This window comes from Dunckerocampus dactyliophorus, chromosome 6, assembly GCF_027744805.1.
Source record: "Dunckerocampus dactyliophorus isolate RoL2022-P2 chromosome 6, RoL_Ddac_1.1, whole genome shotgun sequence".
Classification (NCBI taxonomy): domain Eukaryota; kingdom Metazoa; phylum Chordata; class Actinopteri; order Syngnathiformes; family Syngnathidae; genus Dunckerocampus; species Dunckerocampus dactyliophorus.
In genome coordinates this window covers 22,156,659-22,171,537 of record NC_072824.1, presented here as the reverse complement: position 1 = coordinate 22,171,537, position 14,879 = coordinate 22,156,659, and the positions used below count along the sequence as shown (strand labels likewise).

The 14,879-nt window shown below is 40.9% G+C and overlaps 1 long non-coding RNA gene across 3 annotated transcripts; it reads left to right on the top strand.

Moving 5' to 3' along the window:
* Window positions 1-6,484: 6,484 nt before the first annotated feature.
* On the top strand, window positions 6,485-11,772 carry LOC129182193 (uncharacterized). 3 transcript variants are annotated; one of them, XR_008570583.1, is made up of 6 exons: window positions 6,519-6,563; window positions 7,213-7,903; window positions 8,019-8,162; window positions 8,646-8,714; window positions 8,839-8,920; window positions 9,016-11,772. It is a non-coding gene; the product is annotated as an uncharacterized LOC129182193 (long non-coding RNA). The 3 variants fall into 3 exon arrangements; XR_008570582.1 differs by having other exon boundaries at window positions 8,839-11,772; XR_008570584.1 differs by lacking the exon at window positions 8,019-8,162 and having other exon boundaries at window positions 6,485-6,563; window positions 7,213-7,276; window positions 8,839-11,772.
* Window positions 11,773-14,879: the final 3,107 nt, after the last annotated feature.

Sequence of the window (14,879 nt, the reverse complement as noted above, 5' to 3'; positions counted from 1 at the left end):
ACAAGATGAAAACTCTCCTAAATGTTAAGACGATCGGGGGGTGAAGAGAGATTTCTCCAAAGGTGCTCTGAGGATGATACCTGTTTTTATTATCAAACTCATGTGATATCATATCACAGCATACAGACTCACCCTGCCGGAATTCATTTCCTATTGGGTGTGCAGATCTTTCTGTTAAACATTTTTCTCATTGTGTTATTAGCAGTAGTCTATCATGTTGATTCATCCTTTGCCTCGGTTTACTTACATTATCCGGTCAATACAGCGCGCGTCTTGTAGCGTTATTAATACAATGCGTGAGTCCAACTGTGTTCTTAATGTGTTTTTTTTTTTAGTCACAAAACATCTTACCTTCTAACAAAGAAGCTAGCTTGCAAAGAAAATGGCTACGTAGTCCGTCTATGATGTCATCAGTGGCTGACTCTCAAAAATGTTAACACAAAACACGTTTTTATAGTTGTACATGCATACAAGAATTCTAAATGCATATAAATGATGGATGAAAGGGATAAATGAACATTTAAGGTTACTTTTATCTTCATTGAAGACGTGATTCTTGATGTGAGTGTCATCAAAGTTTGATAAAGGTGAGAAATGCTGTTGGGTTCAAGAAATCACTCATGGAAAAACACAAAGGTGGTGTCCATGTGGTATCTCGCTGCCACATTGTGTCTTTGGGAACAGTTACATCAGGAATCACATCTTCAGTGAAGGTCAAAGTAACCTTAAATGTTCATTTATCACTTGCATTCATCATTTATATGTATTTATATGCATCTGGAATTGTTTATTGCAGGTAAAACTATAATTGTAAAACTATAAAAACGTGTTTTGTGTTAACATTTTTGACATATCCAGTGGGCATATTGTTTTTATATGTGTGCATGCAAAACATTCTCTAATGCAGAGGTTTGAAGCAAGTGTGTGCATCAAACAGGGGGCCTTGAAAGGTGAATGTCAGACAGTCTTTGAAGCAAAGCTTCCCACCACGTAACTTCAGCTTCAATCAGCATCTTCATTGCCGACCACACATGTAAACGCACGCACGAACACACACACACACGCACACGCACACCAACAATATTTCCCTTTTGTATTGTAATCCAATATTGAATGACAATGTAAGTACAGTTGTCCCTCGCTACATCGTGGTTCAAACATCGTGCCCTCAAAAACATCCTGTTTTTCAAAAATTAATAAATTATCTCTGTTTCATGGTTGAATATGGCCTCTTATTAGTAAAAAATCTGCATATTTAAGCAAATTGTACTTATTCTTGGCCTAAATCAAGCATTTTCAAGCATAAAAATGGCTAAATCAACTAACTAAATGAACCAAAACACAAATATAAGGCAGAAGAAGCGTTCTAATTTGCAGAATAAGCATTCTAATACCTAATGTAGTACTGTATTCTACATTGGCCAGTGTCAGTAATTGTTCAGTGAGCAGGCACGACATGTGACCGTCGACTGGCATTTAATACAAGTTTAAATTATCTCACAAAAGGCACAATAATAACATAATCATAATAATACCTTTGACATAATAAAACCTTCGATAAGCTAAAACTCAACTCTGAACCTCCAACGTCACTTCCTATCCTCTGTCCACCCGCCACTAGCTCACCTAGGGAGCACATTCACTGCGACACTGCTCGAGGGGGAGTTTTATTTTTGTTTTACTTAAATTGCTTACTTACTCTTATTTTGTCTACTATATTGGGTCATATGAGTGTAAAGCTATTTAAAGCCGACATTACAATACATTGATGAGACAAAAACCCCTGCAGGAAGTACGCTGTTCAGAAAAAACAACAACAAACTCCTAACGTCTAGGGTTGGGCATTGTTTGAATTTGAACGATTAGAGTAGACCTTGCCAAGCAGCTGCAGTTTTCCGAGCACATTACCTCAACATCCCTCCGTGCAGACATGGTCATCTTCTCTAATTCAACTAAGCAGGTCATCATGGTTGAACCTACCGTGCCCTGGGAGGAGCGCATTAAAGAGGCACAAGAGATTTGCCGGAAGGTCACTCTGTCCATCCTGTTTAAGTCTATCTGTGTGCCATATTGTGGGGTTGATGGTGTGATTCATTCATTACATCCTTCATCCTTTCCAAAGAGTACTAGTAGCATCCCTTTTACACTGGAGGTCATAGCGGGTTCCTGTGTTGCAACTGCATCTATCCAGGTCACTGTTGGGTGAGTGGCAGGAAGAAAAGCTCTGACCCTGAGTGTAAGACAGCACTTCTTTCTTTTTGCTTATACTGTATTTGGGCCTATGTGTGATTGTGGGATGCCATGTCTGAGTGAAATTGTAAAAGGCAAAAACGCTGCATATTTCTATTGTGTTATGTTATGACTGTTCTGTTATGTTGTATAAAAGGGACTCATGAGTACATCTTGGTTGTGTGCTTGGGGTCCGCTTCGTAAATATGTCATAATTGCCCACCTGCTGTTCGGACCTCTATTAACCCCCTTTTAATGAACAAAGCAGGCATCACATTGGAAAGTGGGGAAGGAAAAAATAAGTGATGGGCTGACTGACAGAGGGGTGATAAGGACATGACTGGCAACCTTCTCTCGTTCAGACCCCCTCCTCATCATCATCCCTGTCAGGCCGAGAGGTGCTTAGGGGGCAGATGGAGGGACTGAATTTGGGAGTGGGTTTTTGGACAAAGGCTGACTGAGCTGGCTTTAGAATTGCCAAACATGGAGTGGACGTCCTGTGAAAGGCGCTAGCCTGGAGGCGTGCTAAAATATGACCATTCCACAAATTAATGAAGAGAGAGAAAGAGCAGAGGGGACTTTCTACAAAAAGTCTGTCCCTCAGCCCTTGGCTTGTGTGTGACCTTATAGATTTTAATGACATTTATGAAGTTAATGAGGACATACTGTATGTAAGCAGGAATGAATGCGGATGTTACTTTGCTCCATCCGTCCTTTCTTATTATATTGACAGAAGGATGCTAATGTATTTTATTATATTAGCTTCATGAACATCATTCTTCTATTCTCAGCATTTGTCTGAATATATTGAAAGGGGGCTGCACAGTGGCCGAGTGGTTAGCATGATGGGTACACAGTCAGGAGATCGGGAAGAGCTGGGTTCGAATCTCTGCTTGCGCATGTCTGTGTGGAGTTTTCATGTTCTCCCCGTGCATGTGTGGGTTTTTTCCGGGGTACTCCGGTTTCCTCCCACATTCCAAAAAACATGCATGTTAGGTTAATTGGTGACTCTAAATTGTCTAAATTAAATGTTTCTCTATAGGTGCCCTTCCATTGTCTGGCGACCAGTACAGGGTGTGCCCCGCCTCTCGGCCAAAGTCAGCTGCGATAGGCACAGGCGACCATAATGACCCCTGCGACCCTAATGAGGATAAGCGGCATAGAAAATGGGTGGATGGATATTGAAAGGGAGGATTGCAAGGACACCTATGTGGCTAACAGTATTGGAATACTTCACTGGAGCTAAACATGCAAGATAGTATAGAGCTGGTCCCTCAACAGCAACAGCTTCCACTCTTACTGCAATGATTTTACCAGATTTTACCAGTTAATAAACCCAGTTTATTAATTACGTAATATGTAATGCATATTACTGGATTGGGGCCGCACGGTGGTCTAGTGGTTAGCACGTTGGCCAATACAGGAAGTCGGGAAGACTTGGGTTCGATTCTCCCCTGGGCATTTCTGTGTGGAGTTTGCATGTTCTCCCCGTGTGTGTGTGGGTTTTCTCCAGGTACTCCGGCTTCCTCCCACATTCCCAAAAACATGCAAGTGAGGTTAATTGGCCACTCTAAATTGCCCATAGGTATGAATGTGAGTGTGAATGGTTGTTTGTCTATATGTGCCCTGCGATTGGCTGGCGACCAGTCCAGGGTGTACCCCGCCTGTCGCCCGGAGTCAGCTGGGATAGGCTCCAGCATGCCCCCACGACCCTAATGAGGATGAAGCGGATGAAGCGGTATAGAAAATGGATGGATGGATATTACTGACCAGCTCTAGTAAGCTGCGTGACCAAAAGGGAATTTAACAGAGAGCAAAATACACTGACCCAGCAAACTAAATAGAAAGTTCTCAAATTAGCGCCAGCTGTGCATAAACAGAAAAGTAAAGGCAGCTGAAAACAGAGTGGAACGAAAGAAGAAGTGGAACAAATAAAGGCAAGAACGCCAAAACTAAGAAAACAGGTAGAAAGTAACAAACGCGGATTGTGACAGACCCCTCTTTTTCAAGACACGTTTGAAAAAATATTGTTTAAGACCAAATAATTTTTTTAATGATATCAATCAATCATAGGCGACGCTGGCTCGCTCTTCCCCCTCCGTTCCACATAGCTTGATGTGAAAAATTCATAATGTGGACTGTATGTGGTTTGTCAGCTTTCAGTAAATCATTTCCTGTGTGTACATTCATAACGTGAACTGTATGTGGTTTGTCAGCTTTCAGTAAATCATTTCCTGTGTGTACAGTCCACCTTTGCCTTCCCCTCGGATTTGTGAGTAACATTTGCAATAAAAGTTGAAACACCCGCTCCCTAGTGTTTTGGCGGAGAATTGCACAACATGCGCTCAACACCAACACAGAACTTTGAAAGAATCACAACTGCCAAGCAATGAACGGAGTGGTGACTACACAGAAGCATAAACCAGCCTTAAATCAAGCATGCCTTTTGGAACTTGCTTTTCAGAACAGAAAAGAGCCTCGTCCAAACTGCTCCCACACATTCAGGACTAACTGAGGCTGATTGATTGATTACTTCCTGCCCAAATACTTTTGTCCATTTTGTGTACATGATCATGTGTAGATATGTTATTTATAAGTGTGCAAACACTAACATTAGCACAAAGGGGGCAGCAGACATTGTCTTTTCCAGTCGCTCCATAGAGCATATTGATTTTTCCCACACTCTCTTCTGGACACTCCTCCCTCTCGCACCCTCGCCTCCCCGTATTTCTTCCCCTCATTCTCTCAAAAGATTCCCCACATATTTTTCATGGCCTCCCTCTACACCTCTCTCCACCGTTGTTACCCTTTCCTCAAACCTCCTCAAATCATTTTCTCCCCTCAGTCAATCTCCTCAACACAAACTGTGAGGCTGTTTTGTCGGCCTCTTGCAATGTGCTTCAAGCCTTGAATGATATATTTGCACCTGAACTACTCACACTATTCTCGGGAGGCGGGACTCCACACATTATCCCTCACATCATCTGACAGGGAAAAAAAGAAAGTTGTCTCGTATGAAGCCTCATCTGCGCAGAGCGGTGAATTATACACTGCATCGGGAGTTAAGACCTGTGTCTTCACCGAAGCTTACAACTGTCTATAATTCATTCACTCACTTCTGCTGCTCGCTGCTCTCAAAGGTATGCATCAAAGATGGAAAAATAGACTTAATGCAGCAGTGAGGAATATATATTTTTCTGTCCATTCATCCATGTAGAACAGGGATGTCCAAACTTTTTCCACTGACGGCCGCACAGAGAAAAATTGTGGAATGTAGGGGGAGCACTTTCATACGTTTTGTACATTAAAGAACCAGTCCAATGTGGGTCAATACATGCTAATCTATATGAGCAAAACATTGACATCTTAGCTTTGTGTTATAGGTGACAAAACAAATTAGTGCAATTTCTAATAATTTCATTCAAAATAAATTAATCGTATTTATAGAATATGCAGATAGCCAATAAAAAAAATGAGCTGCCGGCCAAATATGGCCCACGGGCCGCACTTTGGATGCCTCTGGCCTACTCCTTGCCAAATAGTGAGCCCACCTTTAGCTGTACTACTGCTTAAAGCAGCTTGAATTTGCCAAATACTGAGAGTACACAATTATAAGTAATTTTAAAAGTAATAATACAATTTTTATTATTTAAAAGCAGTTTCCATCAATCATGAATGATGGATTCGTGATAATTGCATTCCTTTTAATGGTGCCTTTAATATTAAATAGGAATGGAAAACAGTGCACACAACTATAAAACTAGCTAGCTAGCGTCGTCTGCAGCAAGGGTCCTTAAAAGCCCTAGAAGTGCTATTTATTACTCACTTTATTATTAATTGTATGGAAAATAACCTGTGCAATAACAAAGAAATGGCATTTGTCTAGCGCAGATGATGATGCAAAAAAGAGCTAAACATTTTTTTTCCTGTTTTGAGCCTTTTCCTCATTCTGCTTGATGCAAAAACTCCAGTGAAACATAAAGGGTCAAAAATCTGTATTAAGTTTATTTGCTCACTTCTGTTGAGACAAGGGATATATGGTATGCTAATCTCAATATGTAAGCGCGCTCAGATTTAATGACCACGGGCTCTATACAGTGCCACATAGTATACATTACGTGTGTTTAGTGCTTTTCCACGCGTGGATGAGGAATGCCCAATTCTGGGGCCGTCTTAAAAACTGACTGTTGGCAGTTTGAAGGCGGGACCCACCGGAAGCACAGCGCTGCCTGTGATTGGTTACTTTCCAGAAAACCTCTACTTTGACCTCGTCTCTCAATTGATTGACAGCTAGCTACCTGTTCCATCGTCAAACTAAAAGAGCAGGAGTGGGGGTAAGTGTGTTTATCATAAATATATAATGAATGTAATGACCACGTACGTGTCGTAGAATCGAATAGCCTACAAGTCCACAAACACCTGAAACAGACTTTGAAATGAACGTAATGTCGACACTGTTAAAGTTTAGTAAGATTTGTGCTAAGATAACGTTAGCTGCTAGACAGAACACCGCTAGACCCACTTCACAATGAACATTTAAATAAATGATAGCACAAAACCTCAATGCAGTGACATCAGCGCATTGATCAACTTTTTGCAGGACTTCCTGCAAAATCTAGAAGAACAAGTCAACATTGAGTCCAGGCCGTGTTGTAACTATACACATACAACTCAGAAAATTAGGGATATTTGACTTTCTCAAAACAGGAGACACTGTCCGTTTAGAATTGTCATCAATTCTAAACGGACAGTGTAAGACGATAAGACAGAGTAAGACGATTACATAATCATGTTTTTTTAATGTATGCATTTAATTCTATGTACATTCACAAAAGAAGCCAAGAATCTTCATGTGACCATGTACTTTATATACAGTAGTGCACCTAGCGATCTTTGACTGTGATAAAAATCATGGTGAATAAGTGCCTGCAGACATTTAACGCATGTTGATGTATATTGATGTATATTTTCTCTGTCTAACAGGGATGGCCAATGAAGAAGAGATCATGATTGTGTGGCAAAGAAGAAGTTGTTTTTTGCAGTGGAGGTACAGGTGCATGTGCCACTAATAGTGACAGAGATACTTTTAAAAATCATTGTTAATTTTGAGAATGACTGCATGCCCCGGTATGGTCTACAACACTATCTGCTTCCCAATTGTCAATGCATGTGGTATGTTTATGACATTGCCAACAGAGCATTTCAAAACATACAAGGACTTTGAAGAAAATCTCTCACAGGCAGTCTCTGAAGGGGTATGATTTCCGTAGACGCTAATGCAGTGATACCCATGGGAACAAGTAACACTGGTAGTACCTGAGCGTCTTCTGGTGGTATGCCACAGTCTTTTGCAACCCTAACGGGTATAGAAACACGATGTTCCTGTGTTGTTCAAATTTATATGTTGTGAAGTGTTGTTAAAACATATTACAATCAGTTTTGCGATATTTACATATTTTGTATTGTAATTTTATAAAAAAGAAACAAAGCCTCCATACTTCATCCTTTATTTTTTACTTACAGTGAATGTGACATGGTAGAATTTGCATATTCTCTGACCATCAGATAAACCTCCTCGTGTCTGAATGTCCTTCACTTTAAATAAGAAGTCGTACTCTGGTGTGCTGCACTTCATACAGGGGATTGTCAAATTCAGTTAAACCTTCGGCATCAGGTCTGTACTAAGCAGCAAACTCCCAGTCGACGTCTGGCTCTTGAATATCCTGATATTAGAACAAGGCTGTACATAATAATTATTCATTTATCTTCTTCTGCTTATTCCCTTTCAGAAATGCCTTGGGCGGGGTACACTCCGCATGTTTAAATATGATTATTTGGATATCTTGAAGTGCTGCAACTGCCATCTCCAACTCCAGCAATGCAGTTTTCCATATACCATGCTGGATAAAAAGGAAAAACCATGATGCTATCATGTATTTAAATTTTGACTATGAATTACGTTTAGCGGTGTTCTTTCACACAAGCTAATCTAAGCTTAGCTCAAGTATTACCTAACTTTAACAGTGTCAACATTACTTTCAGAGCCTGTGTCAGGTGTTTGTGGACTAGTCTATTCCACCACATATACATGACTGTAGTCATTACATCCATGATATATTTATGATAAACACAATTACCCCGTTCCAACTCCTCTAGTTCGACTATGGAACATGTAGCTAGCTGTCAATCAGGTGAGAGAAGAGGTCAGCTGAGTGTGGAGCAGTGGCGCAGCCAAAGTCGTACTATCTGCTTAAAAACGCAAACACTAAATGAATTACATTTTCTCATGTTACTGTAACTGAGCAGTGTTTTGATATAGTTGTACTTTTTTAAAATAGTTGTTAAAGTAATAGTTGAGCTGTTTTGAGGTGGGGTTGTATTGTGGGATTGACTATAAACTGATATTTTCTTGACAGAGGGAAAAACACCGGCCTACGTGTGAGGGTCCCCTCAATTGTGCTGGACTGCTGTTCACTGCAAAGCCAGTAAGAATGAACTCTCCTAATTTTGAAAGCCAACTGCTGCTGTGATGTAACAAGAAGTTCATTTTAGTACATTTTTTAGCAGCTGACGTGGAGTTTATTTGATGTTTGTTCTGTTCTGTCACAGTCAGAGTAATCTGATATCATACAATGACACATGCTGAACACGTCGAGCATGCATACCAGTGACATGTGGTGAGGGGAGGCAGGTGAGGCAAATGTATTTTCTGTATGAGTCCAGTAGTTTTTAACATTTCCTTAAATAAAAATGACTGATTTTGCACATTTCCTGATCAAATACAAGGCAGGAAGCTGAGATGAAGCTGCGGCAAATCTCTCCTCTCACATTAGTGCTCAGTCGAGCCTACCGTCTGAGTGCTCTTTACTGAGTGCGCTGGATGGCGGCTGGTGCAGGCCCGTTTCCGTTTGTCAGCATGTTGCCAATATGTTTATACATTCATTACACACCATGACTTTCTACAGCATCATTATTTTTGCTAATCGGACAATAAAATACAGAGAAATGTCATACATACTCCACCTCACCGTGAAGGGGCGGGGGCGTGCTAGAGCTGGAAGTTGCTTGTCATTGCCGTCCTTCCATTGAGAGGAAAAGCCAGAGTTTTTTTGTTTTTTTTTACAGTACCAGCTAGATTTAGCAACAAGTCAAATGTATGAAAGATATTTTTATGCTATGCTGTGTTAGGAATGGAATATGTTTTGGATAAGGAATGCAAATTGCTCATAAGAGAGATAAAAACAAAAGTTACCCTGTTTTATTTAATTAAACACACACACACATTTTCATTATGAGTCACCTTTTCTGTCTCCCGGCTGAGTCACCCAGCCTGCTTGCTATGGATTGTTTGAAACCAGATCAGATCAATACACCAACAGTTAAAGGAAGTTTTGTGATCATTGGGGCCACCTCCACTGGAGTAAGAGGAATTCAGTTTAACTTTGGAAATTGCTTGGCCCTCACTAGACCATGGCTGGTGGACCTAGCAGTCTCTCCAGCGCCGGCTTTGCAATTGCTTGTAACTACTCCTTTTTAATATTGAATTGTAAACCTTACTTGAGACTCTTACCATTATTTCTCAGCTGGTAGAACAAAAGAATCTGGGTGGACTTCGCCCTGCTAAAAAAACAGGTCAGAACGGCTGAGTGAATGAATGAACTTGACTGCCAAGATGGAGGATTATATATCCAAGTTCAAAAGAAGGTGATCAGACTTTTACAAATAAGTATCAGAGCTTTTCCTGGAGAAGGATAGGGCGCATGTACTTTATATGCTAATAAAACGTAAGACCGCAAATCATAAAGCCATTTGTGTAATGTTCGGAGTGTCCCTGAATGCATCTCGCATTCTTGTAATGAAAATGAGGAAGTGTCCTTCCCAGGTTGAATGGACTGGAGACGTGTGTGAGTTGGAGATGCATACAGTATATGGTGTTGGAATTGTACAGCTGTTGATGTGTTCAGGTCAGATCATGAAGTTGTAAAGGAGCGTCAGACTGTGTGGGGACACTCTGTCTGCCGTCATAACAGAGAGGCGTGCTTGCTCTGGTGCGCATGCGTTAATTACACAAAAAAAGTAATATAATTCATTAAATACATTACGCATTATTTTTGACAGCCATAGTATTAACATAAAAAATGAGTGAGTGAGTCAGTGCCTCACCAGCCAAGAACCTCACCGCACTTTACTGATTCACACTCATTTTTTCACACTTTATTTTTTATGTTTCCCTGCAATTTCTTTCTGACATGTGGTGATTATTTTCCCAAGAACAACACATACAACTGGTATGTGAAACCAGACCCACCTTCCTCCAGCGACAGTTTCTGACATACCAGTCTCCTCATGCAGATCCCATTCATCCTCTCAGCATCTCCCCAGGCTGCTGTGTGTGTGTGTGTAGGCATTCATGTATGTGTAAGGCCCCTCACTCACATAAACCTCGGGGCCTCGGTCCAGTTGCTCCTCATGGATGCTTCTCATCTGCACGAAACTGACAGCGCAAAGGAATGAAACGTGAGACAGGAGGAGGTGGAGTTTTTCTTTTTGTAATGTTGTTGTTGTTGTGTGTGTTTTGGCATGGCACTGTGAGCATATCCTTATTTGTGTGTGTGTGTGTGTGTGTGTGTGTGTGTGTGTGTCTCAATACAGCTGTGCAACCAGCCTCTGTGTTGACAGTGCCAGTCCATACACAAACATCATTGCTTTTTAATGATGTGATAATCAGGCAACACACAAACACACACGCTGTTGTGAATGTGGTTAATTAATACACACATATGCCCTGTGACTGTGTGTGCGCGCGTGTGTGTAGGTAAGGATGAGCTTTGAACAGCATGTGTCTCAGTAGCAGCTGTTTCGAGGCCAGGTGGTTGACCTACACACACACACACACACGCTCTCTCTCTCTTTCTGACCCCCACACCTTCAGCTTTATTGGTGGCCATAAAACAAAGACAACACAAACAGTTCCTAAATCAACAGGCTTGATTTGAGGAGCACCAACATTGCATTCAACACTCCCAACCTACCAAATTCCACATCGAGACACATTTAAGACCCAAAAATGCTGCTTGTGAAGTAATAATTACACGAAAAGGGGTTCTTAAATCAAGTAAACACTCAGCGAAAATTTTGTTTTTCCATTTCCATTCCTGTATGTACTATGACAAAAAGGCTCTGGGGGTACACAAAACAAAAAAGGAAACGCCACCGATATACAGTATATATTACATACAGTATATACTCTTGATGCTGTGTGTCGCAGTGTTCTGCAAAGGCTTGAGCAGTGTTGGAAAGGAGGACATTTTTAGCATTTACTGGATTAAATTGTGTTGAATAGATGCAGTTGTAATAAATAACGTGCTTTGCAATTGACCGACAACCAGTCCAGGATGTACCCCCCGCCTCTCGCCCGGAGTCAGCTGGCATAGGCTCCAGCTCACCCATGACCCTGACGAGGACAAGCTGTATAGAAAATAAATTAATTAATGAAATAATAGTAATAAATTAGTCTAAATGTAATCAAATGAAAAAAAATCCTCTCTGTCTCTGACAAGACAATGAAAAGATTTTTAAGTCACTATTTAAAAAAATGTAATTGACAACTAAATTTATTTAAGAAAGGAGAGGGGAAAAACATGCATCCTGAAATTGTGCAACCTTACTCATACTTCATGGCATTTCACATACACCAATATGATTATAACATTATTATTTTAAATAAATATCTGTCAATTAGGTTTTGTTTTAGTTTATCAGTATTTACTTCATTGTTTAACATTTTTTTTTCCTATTTCCCTTGTCTTCTTAGTGAATAATACATAAACGTTGACAACATTTAGTTATACAAAGGATTTTGGTATCTAAGAAGGCATAAAATCCAAATGATACATTTCTGCCCTATACAGAGGTGAAGGTTGTTGCGTACTTGTTAGACAGGGTAAAGCTAAAACAAGGGCCGTCTTTGCGGGATCTTATGGAGGAGCCTGAAGAATATGAAGAACCCATTCAGTTTTTATGTTAACTGGTAAACACCAAGACTAGAGCCACTATTAGAGCATCTCCATCTACAGGACGAGGATGCTGCTAATTCCAGACGGGCTGCTATGCCACAGATTAGCTCGCCGGTACTGTGGTGCATCCCTCAAAACAAATCCTGATTCATTGGCAGCCTGTAAAGGTCAGCAGATCAGAGATGCCCATTATGAAACATTCTGCTGGTATCATATCACTTTTTTTGCTCTGTTTCTAAATGATGAGAAACTTCTCCGCACCTCTGGTTCACAATCTCTGTTCTCTTTCATCCCAAGGTGGGAGATGGGGTTGAGGTCAGAGTTCTTTCATACCAAACTCATCCATGAATGCTTTTGTGGACTTTTGTATGGAAGATGGAGCATCGGCCAAAATGTCTTAGTATGATGAAGAATTCAGATTCGGGGGGGCTCTAATGGTGTAGTCCAGGGGTCGGTCGGATCCGCATGCCGCTCTTTAGTCTCTCTGTTGCAGCTCCCATGCCGAGCGCCGTAATTTTTTTTAACACTGAAGTGGAGGAAATGGGTATTGCCAAATATCTGCCTCGCCGTGAATGCATCTACACTGCGTTTGGACGAGCAAGGGAAGGGGGAGGGAGGCCAGTGTGTGCTGTGAGACACGAAAAAGGCGTCTTGCGAGTGGGCTACCTCCTCAGTTAGCTATCCATAACCTTGAATAGGTCCCTAAAAATAAAAATCTGAGAAGAAAATAAGAATGTAATTCTGAACGGGCATATTCCTTTGCCTTCACTGCCAATGACACTGGCTTACCTGTGTGCTTGATATGTACGTAGCAATTAGCAAACAACAGAAAATGTAACATTTAAAGACATTTTCAAAACAAGGACTCAGCTTTTTCCTGAAAAGTACCCAACTGCAGATGGGTGTAAGAGAGCGATTTCCAAACTGCTATGGAAGGTTGAGCAGAGCAAACATACTTTCAAGAAGTGGATGAAAGCTCCAAAGTCATGACAAGCTGCTCGTGTTGTGGCCGCACGCATCATAAGGAGGGAGAAGCCGTTCACAGATGGCGAATACATGAAGAATCGTTCATAACAATATCAAAGCATCTATTCTCTGAATTAAAAAAATAAACAGGAAATTATTCAGAAAATGAAAGAAATGCCTCTGTCTGCAAAGACAGATGAGGACAGGACCACTAGAATGCCAACAAACATCACCAGTAGGCAAATTGATGACATTAATTCAGCGCTAGCATATATGAGTCGAGTGATGTAAATGACATTGAGCAGACCGCACTGATATGCAGATATGTGAACTCTGATGTGCTTTTTTATGTTAACGTTGGCTACGTCTTAATTGTACACAAATACGGGAACACCTCAAAAAGGCAGGCATAGCTCAGTCTGTAAATTATTTCAGTGTAGGCCTACACATGCAGTCTGCACTTCTGTTGTTGGAACAGGTAAACGTTTAAAGCTGTGTAATGTTTTGTGGCTCCAGTCTATTTTTCTTTACTGGAAGAGGAGGCAAAATTACTCTTTTGATGGTAAAGGTTGCCGAACCCTGGTCTAGTCCAACCCCTCAGAGTCATTAATTTATGAATAGAGTCAACATAGTCTAATGACCAAGTAAACCTCATGGTGGCACTACAGGAAAAGTAAGGGGCAGCATCATTATTTGTTAATGGCAGCAGTCTAGGTGTGACTATGTGCTATGTGTTTTCACTATGTGCTTCTCAGAAATGAAATGCAGTGTATATTTTATGGTCAACATTCTCTCCTGTTGTTTGCAGACAATGTATAGCTTGACCTGTGTTTCTGATGTTGGTTGTTTGAGACAAGTGTGTGTAAAACGTTAGGACAGGTAGGCTATGTCTAAACAGGCTCTATCCCCTCAAGCACTACTGTGTCACTTGCCTTTGTACTTTTGTTCTAATTTTGCTCTTTCCTAATGAATTTACGGCATCAGTGACCCCTTCAATATCTGTCACAATTATGCTCCATTGAAGGGTGCTCGCCCAGGTTACTACAATCCTTGAGTTGCAAAATGTCAAAAGAACAGGCTAAGTAAATATACTGACGATGCTAGAAGTCATAGCAAAATACGAGATGTAATTATGTATCCGGTATATGTGGAGTGCAGTCGTACGCCATATTCACAATTTGGTATACACCAGGGGTCGGCAACCTTTACTTTCAAAAGAGCCATTTTGTTGCCTCCTCCACTACAGGAAAATAGTCTGGAGCCGCAAAACGTAACACGTTTGAACTTTAAAAAGTTTGGATATTTCTTAATTTTACTTAACTATCAATCAGTGGACATACGTACGTGGTCGCACGTTTTTGTTTTTTTTGCTAACCATTGCTCATTTTTTTTGCCACATATCAAGCATAGAGGTAAGCCAGCGTCGTTAGCAAGGAAGACTACAGAAATTGTCCATGCATAATGAAAGTATGTTTTGTTATTGGCATTCATGACTATCTTTGACAGATGTCTCGCTAGTAGCTAACTGCACGCAGGCAGACAGGCACACACTTCCCTTACTTAATTGTGGACATCCAATCACCCCTCAGAACTCAGCCAGGGTACATTCACGGCCTTACTGAGAGTCGGATATTTCAAACTCTTTTCAAATATGCGCATTTCCCCCAC